This window comes from Dermacentor andersoni, chromosome 10 (genome assembly GCF_023375885.2).
Source record: "Dermacentor andersoni chromosome 10, qqDerAnde1_hic_scaffold, whole genome shotgun sequence".
Classification (NCBI taxonomy): domain Eukaryota; kingdom Metazoa; phylum Arthropoda; class Arachnida; order Ixodida; family Ixodidae; genus Dermacentor; species Dermacentor andersoni.
Genome location: NC_092823.1, coordinates 67,147,783 through 67,157,450, shown reverse-complemented (window position 1 = coordinate 67,157,450; position 9,668 = coordinate 67,147,783). Strand labels below are relative to the sequence as shown.

At 42.4% G+C, this 9,668-nt stretch overlaps 1 long non-coding RNA gene across 1 annotated transcript; it reads right to left on the bottom strand.

Moving 5' to 3' along the window:
- Window positions 1-212: 212 nt before the first annotated feature.
- On the bottom strand, window positions 213-8,900 carry LOC129380679 (uncharacterized). The gene is made up of 4 exons (XR_008608866.2): window positions 8,842-8,900; window positions 8,264-8,332; window positions 7,862-7,921; window positions 213-653 (listed from the first exon to the last, which is right to left on the bottom strand). It is a non-coding gene; the product is annotated as an uncharacterized lncRNA (long non-coding RNA).
- Between the last annotated feature and the right edge of the window lie 768 nt (window positions 8,901-9,668).

The window sequence follows — 9,668 nt, the reverse complement described above, 5'->3', positions numbered from 1 at the left end:
TACTATGGTGTCTTTATACGCTTGTTGGTTTCTGACAAAGATAAGCAGTTGCCTTCTGATCATGGTTTTGCACTTTGGTTATTCGTTTCACCAGGCTATTGCATTCCCAAAGCATACGAAACGCAGAAACTTAATGCCTGCAACTGCATATGCAATGAAGTTGGCTAGCTCGTGGTTGAACTGACAGGTCCAACTTCTCTACGTTCCTATTGCTTCGACGAATTCACGCTCATGCTGGAAACAAAAATTATGTTTTGAAATAAGCACTTTCTAGCACATGGTCTTGTCGACGTATTTTGCGTGAGATTTCGAGCAGGGAACCGTATTCTTCAGGGGGAAAGCGCCTATAGGTGCACTGGAACATTTGCTTCACCATATCATTCGGTGCGTCAGTACAGGTAAGTTTAGAATGGACTACAATACCACATGTGACCAGATTTACATATACAATTGATTCAATCTGGTAAAGTAGTGGGAGAAATTAGACAACCGCATGTGTGCGCGAGCTTTATTGCCAGTCAGTCGTCGACTTCAACAAATTTACGTACACAAACAGATTTGCAGTAGGGGTTGGAGGCATACGCCTAGGAGGAAACCCTTGGCTTTGCAGCTTGTGGTGCAGGCAGTGGCGTCTGGGCATCCAGAGCCATAACCTGCAGCGAAGAGATGATGAAATTCGCAAGAACATTGGTTATTACGCTTCAATTACCTATTGATGGTAACCTATTCTAGTGACAGTGTATCATTGTAAGCTTGCTTATTTGAAAATTGTTATATCGCAACACACGTAATGCGCTAATCGAAAATTCAAGCATCCATGAATTGGTCGAGCCATCAGCTGATTTAGCCTAACGGGAACACCCCTTCGCACCCGACACTTTCGCATTGTCCACATCGACAACCTTATTGTGATGCGAACTAGTACGCCCACCACTACCGTGGTGAGATTTTCGTGGGTATCGGGATGAACACCCAGATACTCAGCCACATCCATATTGTCCCTGTCACAGATATTACCGACCGCTATAGGTTCTACATTGTTCAGTTACAGGTATGTTCAGCTCGAAAGTGGACAACTCCAATGACGTATATGATGTGTAGGCTGATTTACAACAGCGTGCCTTCGTCACAGCTAAAGGCTTTGTGGCTGTAAACAAGGACACACTCATACGAGAATGTCGATAAATACATACAATGAAAACTGCAAGGAAGGAGAAATAGTGCAGTAAAATCCTTACTAAGAGGACATGTTCAGTTTACACTTCTCACATTGGATTCGTCTCTACATGGCGTGGTATCGGGCACAGTGCGTCAATATGCCACCGGATATTCTCACCGCATGAGTACGCTCTAAAGATTAGAGATGATATCGCTGGAGTGAAGCGACCGATTTACTCTTCAAAGCCTTGTTCTGCTGTCACAAAATGTCGAGTGGAGTGAAATGCATTGTTCACTCCGTCACCAAGAGAGAGTGAAATGTGCTTTTCATTATGCCCTTCTGAGAGAGAGTAGAATGCCCGTTATGCTGTTGCGGCAGCAAAGAACAAAACCTAGCATAATCTTCTGCTTTAACTGCAGCAGGCTCGCCCCGAACATCACGATGTATCACACACGCACGCTGAGGAAAGAACACACCGTTTTGCTTCTAATAGAACATGCAACCACAGTTGAAATGAACGCGGAGCGCGCGCTCCACTTTTTCACTCGGAGTTTCCCCACCGCGCGTGCGCTCAACGTAGCGGAACAGCACAGCACCGGAGAAAGATGATCCGTCCAGCGAGCAGCAAGGAAGGCCATCCAAAGGAGATCGTGTGTCAGCCATCTCACTTAGCCGCGAAAACCCGACATTACTTCGTCGTTCGTTGGGTATAACGCAAATCTTTTACGGTCAGTGAATTCTAACTAAGGTGCACATTCTGGGAACATGACGTGGCATCGTCAGGAAATCGTCGAGGCGCTTAGCCGATGCGATTGTGAACGGACTAGGCAAGTGCGCTTTGTCTCTCGATGTCAATCGAAAAAGCCAGTCGTCGCGATAACTGCTTGCGATTGTATCACTTGCCGCTCTCCGTAAGAGCTTTGAAAATCGCAAGCGCTGCCAGAACCATGGTATGTTCAATAAGACGTGAGGCGAGAGGAAGCTTAAAATGGTTTGGTCACCAGCCAATGATTCCGAGCCTATGAGAAGCGTGCTTAGCCTGCTTTTTGTGTGCTTGTCTGAATTCATTCAGTTTGGCACTGTACTGGGTTCGGGATGCTGTTGAAGTAAGGAGTCACATAACAGAGGGACGTTATTTCGCTGGCGGCGAGCTTTCGTTATAAGTAAGCCGCGCGCTTGACGGTGTCTTTCGCCACAGGGCAATTGCGACTGCTGAAGTTACGTGCAGCGCCAGTGCTAGTTAGAAACTTTGCCGCAGGCATTCAGCTGCATGCTGCAAAAGGTCAATGGGGCGCGTTATCTTGACCCTACTGATAGCGCAAGAGGAATTCATGTTTTATACTGAAGAAAGTATAAAACCTATATAAGCGATCCTGCGCGCGACAGCGACAAGCAATACGATGGAGGTGGCTGTGGCGTTCGCTCGTCACGTACCAGTCGTATTCCGTGCGAGCGACGATGTTGAGCGACGTCTCCCCGGTGTTGCCGGTATGAGGGGTGCGAATGCGCGTTAAAACTAGCGTGACGCGTGCTTTAGTAATTGTGGTTGATGTATTTTACTGTAAAAAGTGGCATAAAATATTTCCGAAAATGTTGCAGTACGTTATATCCTTGCACGTATAAAAATTCAATCGTTTGCTCCTTCCGCGTGACAATTGGTAGTGGGAATCCGCGTGGCTAGTCGTGACAATCGGCATGGCTAGTCGTGACAATCCGCGTGGCTAGTCGCTCATAGCACTTGCGGGAGACGAGCAATGATTTCTAGATTTCCAGAAGCGAGCGATCTGCTCAAGCGACGGTCCGTTTTGTCGCTCAAAGCCGTCGCTCGTCGCCATCGCGCACTAAATCGCTCTCATGCAGTTTAGCCCTAAGACTGAACTGTTATTTCTCATGTATTAATATGGTGTGTATAAGTCTGATTTTATGTCTCCTGTTGCGGTTTTCGAGCATGGTGCGAATCATAACTGTGCTTATGTGTGCGAACACGGTGAAGTCTCAAGCAGCCAGTTATGCATTGGTATCCAATATAACGGCTGCTGTGTGGAATTACAATTGCAGGAGCGCTTCGCATACGCGCAGTGTTTTCGACATGCGTGTACATTTGCTAAGATGGTTTGGTGTTTTAGAGTTACGTCGTATGAAAAGCTAAATCGCCTTTCCTCTGATGGTCACAAGCGTGATGTGTGCATCTTGCTACTGCATAGCAGATATCTTTAGTGGAGAAATAAAGTATAAAAAAAAGCGTGTCTTTAAATTTGGTGTTACCAGTCACCTGTCGTACACAAAACAAATACTTGGTCTAATAAACTAACAACTGCGGTACAACTGCAAATTTTACATGCCTTCAAGAATGTAAAATGCTAGATTTCAAACTGCAGGAGTGTCGAGTCGGTCCAAAATGAACTCCGTTGCGCACCTCATAAATGAAAATAAGTTCATGCTTTTAGTAAGCTTAGATGCAAGGACAGCGAACTTTTATGTTTTTATTGAAATGCGGGTAACCTTGCCATAACCAGCCTTGTTGCTCTCTCTTATAAGCACATCCAGTCATATCCTTCCAACTGGAGGGCCATATTTTCATCACTAGTGAGCTTCATGTTTGCTGATATGATCCTCAAATTATGGCTTCAGCAGTGGCAAAACCAGAGATGGTGCGGGCAGCACACTGGGCACATGCTTAGGATGTCTCACAATGGTTTTTGTGGCATACCTGACTAATGACAGACTTATGACATCTGACAATATTCTATAATCTATTTGTTCGTAGGAGTATCTGAACATTAGTGCGGAACGAGGATGAATTGTCGGTTATTTATTTTTTCTTTAAATCTAAAAATTGAAGTTAGTTTAGCAGCTGACTGTTGTAGGTAAGGTATTCAGATGTTTCACATGCATTTCAGTAGGAAGACTAAGAGCAAAGACTTTTTTTAGTGTCATGACCTTGACTGTCTTGATGTTGTTTTCCACCACGTCCTAGTGTTGACTTTTGCACATCATATTTTTCAAGCACCTGCTTTATATAGCGCAAGAAGTCAGTTGCAAGGACACAAGGATGTCAAAGAGCCAGCCAAGCGAGTCTTCACGTAGGGCAGAGGAGCGCACGCCAAAGAATCAAAATACATTGTCATGCAATTTAATCAAGAAACCTAGAATGTGGGTATATTAGTTGTACCATTTCTATAAATCTTAACAAAATCTAAATACTTTATGTCACACCAAAATGAAAATTCCCACGTGCTCTAGGTAGACATTTTAACATGGCATACTTATGTAATCTCTCTGATGGGAAAGGGAAAATCAGGTATGCTCTCTGGAGACAAACATATAGGAGCAAGTGCCATATAAAAGTTTGAAATGTGGTTAAAAAAGCTCACTATTTTTGTGAGAAGCGACTGCTTTTTGTCTTGCCTCTCAACAGATATATCCATGTGATAAAGAATAGCGGTACAGTGAAATTGCATATTTGCTTAGTGACATGATGCGAACTTGCAATGAGGATGGCGCCTTTCTTAACTGTACAAAGCAACAGCTCATGCTTGGTTAGATGGTTACATACATTTAATAGCTTACATTTAACAGCACGTGAATACAAGGGTGCAAATACAAACCGCTGTCATTCTGTATTTTAAATGCTGACATGAGGCAGACAGATTTTCACGTCTTCCCTTTTAGCTTCTTTTTACACCTAATTTTAGAAGTATGGCTTCCTTTAGGTTACATAAAGGGGAAGCATTGGGGGTAGAGACTCCCATGTTTAAGAAGTCATTATCGTTTATGTGCATTGTCACGAAATCAGTTCATTAGAACCGCTCATGCCTTCCGAAGCGAAAAAAAGGAGCAATTGAGGCATTTAACTATGTTGGCCATGGTGCACACCTTACGTCTTGCAAGCCGGAGAGTCACTTGGAAGTGAACGTTATTTTTAAAATATAAAATAGTGGTTTCTACTTCTGTGAAATAGTCATGTGATAGCTTCTGGCAGGTACTTGATATTTTGATTAGAGTGACTCAATCTACTTGGCAGCCAAGTATGCTAGTGGAGGTAGAGATACGTTCAATGCAAAGAACTGAGGGCATATGAGTAGAACACTTGTTCAGCAATTGGCGGATGCGAACATACAGTGTTAAAAAAAAGCCTCTTCGTGTCATGGCTTGTGTAGACATAATTTTTATAGGGCAAAATAAAATAACGCATTTTTTCAAATGGTAAATTTCTGGACGTAAGATAGAGTGCACAGTGAGGCGATGTATTAATCTTCCCAGACACATATGTACTTGTTTTGAAGCAAAGATTCGGTTAATTCCGATAATTTTTCTTGCTTTAGCGCATCCTAACCACTTGAGTATGAAAAGAAGCTTTGGCGTCAGGTAGTTGGTTCATTGCGCAAGTATATGCATAGTCATTACAAAATGCAGATGCATGGAAGAGATATGTGAAACAGGATGGTGCCATTCTCAATTTATATTTTGCTTCTTTGTCTTTTTCATGCGATTCCCTGCCAGTACTTATGCTTATGTTGCCTTTGATGCGTCATATTTATCGTATTGAATTTTTGGTTCACATCTTAAGCCATGCTACACTTTAGTTAGATTGCATATTCAACGAATCACAATAATTGATGATGTAATTATGCAAGCTGCTCCTCGGAAGTTTAGTATTCCTACCTTAATGGATGAAGAACGACTGTGTATGACAAGAAATTTGATGCGCAAGATTGTAATGCCACTGCTCCTTGCACTTTTATACTCGGTTGCTACGCATTAGATAATATAGTCATTTTTTTATTTATTTATGAGAATGTAACGGATCAATCGCAACAGCACCAGGAAACTAGTTTAGCGAGGAGGCCAACCAAATTGGAAATATGATACGCCTCTGTACCTCTGAGACCGGGCCGGGATATGGCGCAGAACCACGACAAGACCTACTTGGAAACAATGGGATGCAGTCCGTACATGAATAACTTCATGTGAAATATAATCAAAGCTAGCCAGACCTGCGACCTTCCAAGAGAATACACAACACATTTCTAAATGCATTGTACTCTTAGTCAGGAACATCCATTCGCTGTATAGGTTGTTATCAAGTGAGCTGCTCTCTTAGAATAGGGCACACAGAAAAAGCATCTTGCACAATTTATCTACATTACCAGCCCCGTCCTTAGCAGCGCATCTGGTAATCTCTGTCATATAAGTACACAAGTTTTGTGCCAGAATTGCATTTGTTCGCCACTAATGTGGCGCATATTTCTTTTTGATGGTGGTGTTAATACTTTGTGAGTTTCCACATGCTTGCTCTGGGGTTAACTTTCGATTGTATACTTTATTTCTGAAAAAAAGGAGCCAATTGAAATAAAAGGATATTTATGCACTGTAATACTGATGAAACCTTAGAGAATATACTTACGTTTTATTACAAGATGTGTTCTAAATTTCATAGGCATCATTGCAATCTCATTTTATGTGTTTGTCACTTTGTTTCTCAAATTATTGTTCAGTTTGTCTCCTGACTTATCAATAAAAATTTTGACGTTTTAAGAAGGAAAATATTTCATTTGCGTAACCCGGTGACTACAGATTACATCCCATTCACCAAGCATAGGTGCAGGAGCTTCTTATGAAGGAATCAAATATTCCCCACATGTAAGTATTGCCAATCCCTTCAAACGTGGCCATGGATCTTCTTCGCGCGTTCCCACGATTGGGAAGAGAATATCACTCTGTTCTGAAGGAGTACAAGCACTCTGTTTCGGGGAGCAGAAACAATCGGCTTGGAGGAGCAGAAGTACACGGTTTGGAGGAGTAGAAGCACACCGTCTGGGGGAGTACTTTACCCTTGTGGGGAGAGTATTGGTACCCTGCGGAGGAGTACAAGCACTCCCTTGGGGTGGAGTAATAAAACTCTGTCAGGAGCAGTTGTCCTACTCTCAAAGTGGGTCGATCTACTCGAAAAGAGATAAAATATGGGACAAGCAGATTATCCCTGAAAGAGACTGCTTGGAACGTTTTCTTTTGAGAGGGTATCAAATAGTTGCTTGCTCAAGTTGACATCACCAATGTGATTTAACAAGAATACGGTACGCATATTTGTCACATTTGAAAGCCATTAGACGCAATATATGCAAAGACGCCTTATGCAAACAGAACAGCATAAGTGTTAGGATATCATTATGGCAATGATCCACACGCGTAAGAAAGCTTGCAGTCACTAGGAGGTTATCACACTTCGGTTGCCGACGTGTTGTCAACTGAAGTAAACATACATTCAACTAATAGTCGCAGAAAGTGTTCACAAGGCGCATTGAATGAATGTGACACAAAATTGCATAGTTAGCATGTTTCATATTCCGGTAAACACCGGCAGGTCGGGCGCAATTGCCGGTGATGAGAGGCGGCAACGTGTGTGGCCTGCACGGTGCAGCCACTGGTAGCACATAACTAAACGGGACAAAGTCAGAGCAATCTACAGCCCTTATAGGGTGTATAATAGTTCGCTGGTGGCTCAAATTTGCAGCAGAAAAAAATAATAATATTGTTCCTTGCATTTATGACTCCGTGTTTTTCTCGTTAACTCAGCGCCACCTGTTGGCTGCACCGTGGAGGCACTTCACGTTCGCATCACCGCTCACCTACAATGCGGCCCAATCCAGCAGTGCTTAGCGGAATACAGGATAAGCTAGAACAATCTGCAGTTTGACTTACCACCTCCCGTGCGCGTCTCGTCATTTCTCTCGTCGGCTGCAGTGATCATCACCGCGAACGCTGCATGCACAAGGACAAACAAGACATCAGCAACAAAAGATCGAAGCGAAAATAAACGTTTCTTTTCCAATCTAGAATATCCTTCTACGGTTAAACAGGATGCGTAGTCAGAAACATTGCTATTAATAACATGAAACAAGGAAGTATCCATTCGTGTTAATATTCACGGAAGCTCAACGTGACAATGTCGGTGCATGCGATGTATTAGATAAAGCCCTGAGATACAGCTATATATACAACGAGTCTCCTGTTCCGTGTCCAGTAGTGAATTTCGGGTATATTCTGAAAAATGATTCTGTTTTGCCTAATATCAAATCTGTTGATGCGGCAAGACTTACTCACCTGTAAGGAGTGCGACGAGCATGATGGCAGCGGTGAACTTCATCTCAGCAACGAGACTAACTTTCTTGTCTGCGAAGACAGAGAAAAGTACATCTTCTGTGGCTTTCGACACAGCGTACAAATCTCCAAAAGAAAAATAAAGTTTCGAGGACAATGAGTGTTTTCAGGCATATTTAACACATCTAAAATATTATCAACATCTTCCTGTTCATGAGAACCTATGCGAATCCAGAACTTTGAGAACCTAAGGCTTTGTGACTTGAGCAGTTATGTCTAAGGTTCAGCTTCGCATCATGACTTTTCTTGCACATTTTCGGATGAGCTGATTAGTCAACGTATTTCAAATATCATAATCAGAAAAGCTAAAATATTACGGAAAATCACAATTTCTATTTTAAATTCTAACATGCTGGACCTCGAGTCATCTCAGCACGTGGCTCTAATGCAAGCGAAGCGTTACAGAAAACTGATAAATTAGCAGATGACACAGTGATCGCTTTTAAAGTGGACGCGCAATAGCCAAAAATAGAGCGATAGAGCAGAAAATTTGTTGATTGCTCGGACAAATATGAACGTACCTGATGGGACGAAGTACAAGGCGGAGGCCAGCTACTGTATCGAGCAACTGATGCAAGGTGCACGAAGGCCCGACTCGCTGCCTTTTATATCTCTCTTCTGGCCAGAAATTAAAGTGCACGTGGAGTAAACTGTGACGTAGCTGCTTAAAAATACATTTTGCACGGATGACTGCCTTTGCTGTCGTTGTTTTCATGGCGTTCTTAGTTTGTTTAAATAATATAGCAATGAATACTTCGAAAGAATCTCCTTAGAAACAGGAAACAGGATACACAATTTTCTTATCGGTAGGCTCTTTTTATATCTATGTCGAAAGTTAGTTCTGCTTTAGGTTTTATGTATATTACATCCGGAAGAGAATGACTTGTCCTATCCTCTCATAAATATGAGCGGGAGAACATTTTGTAAATGTCCTACTACGGTATTTAGGATTTCTGAATAATTCTGAAATGAATAATTTCTTTATTTCATTTAGGATCTACAAGTAATTTCCCCGGTTTTCCTTGGTGTCTTTGTTTCTTGGCTTCTGATCATATAATTAACAAAAATCGGGTTCTCGGTTAACCCTCTTTCTAAAGGTAAGATGGTGTCAAAGCCATGTCAGTTGGCGGAAAGCTACATCGTCAGCAGAACCTTAAATGCGCACTTAAGGCACTCAGTCACCACATTTGTCAACACTTCTTTGGTAGTTTGCACGCCTTCTGGCGAGAAGCCTAAGGGGAAAGCATGCTTACAGGTATGCCGTTATTGTTCACATGTAGTCTGAACTATATATATGGTTGATGTAGCCTTAATCATTTCGACAGGAGCAGCAGTATGTGTATGTATT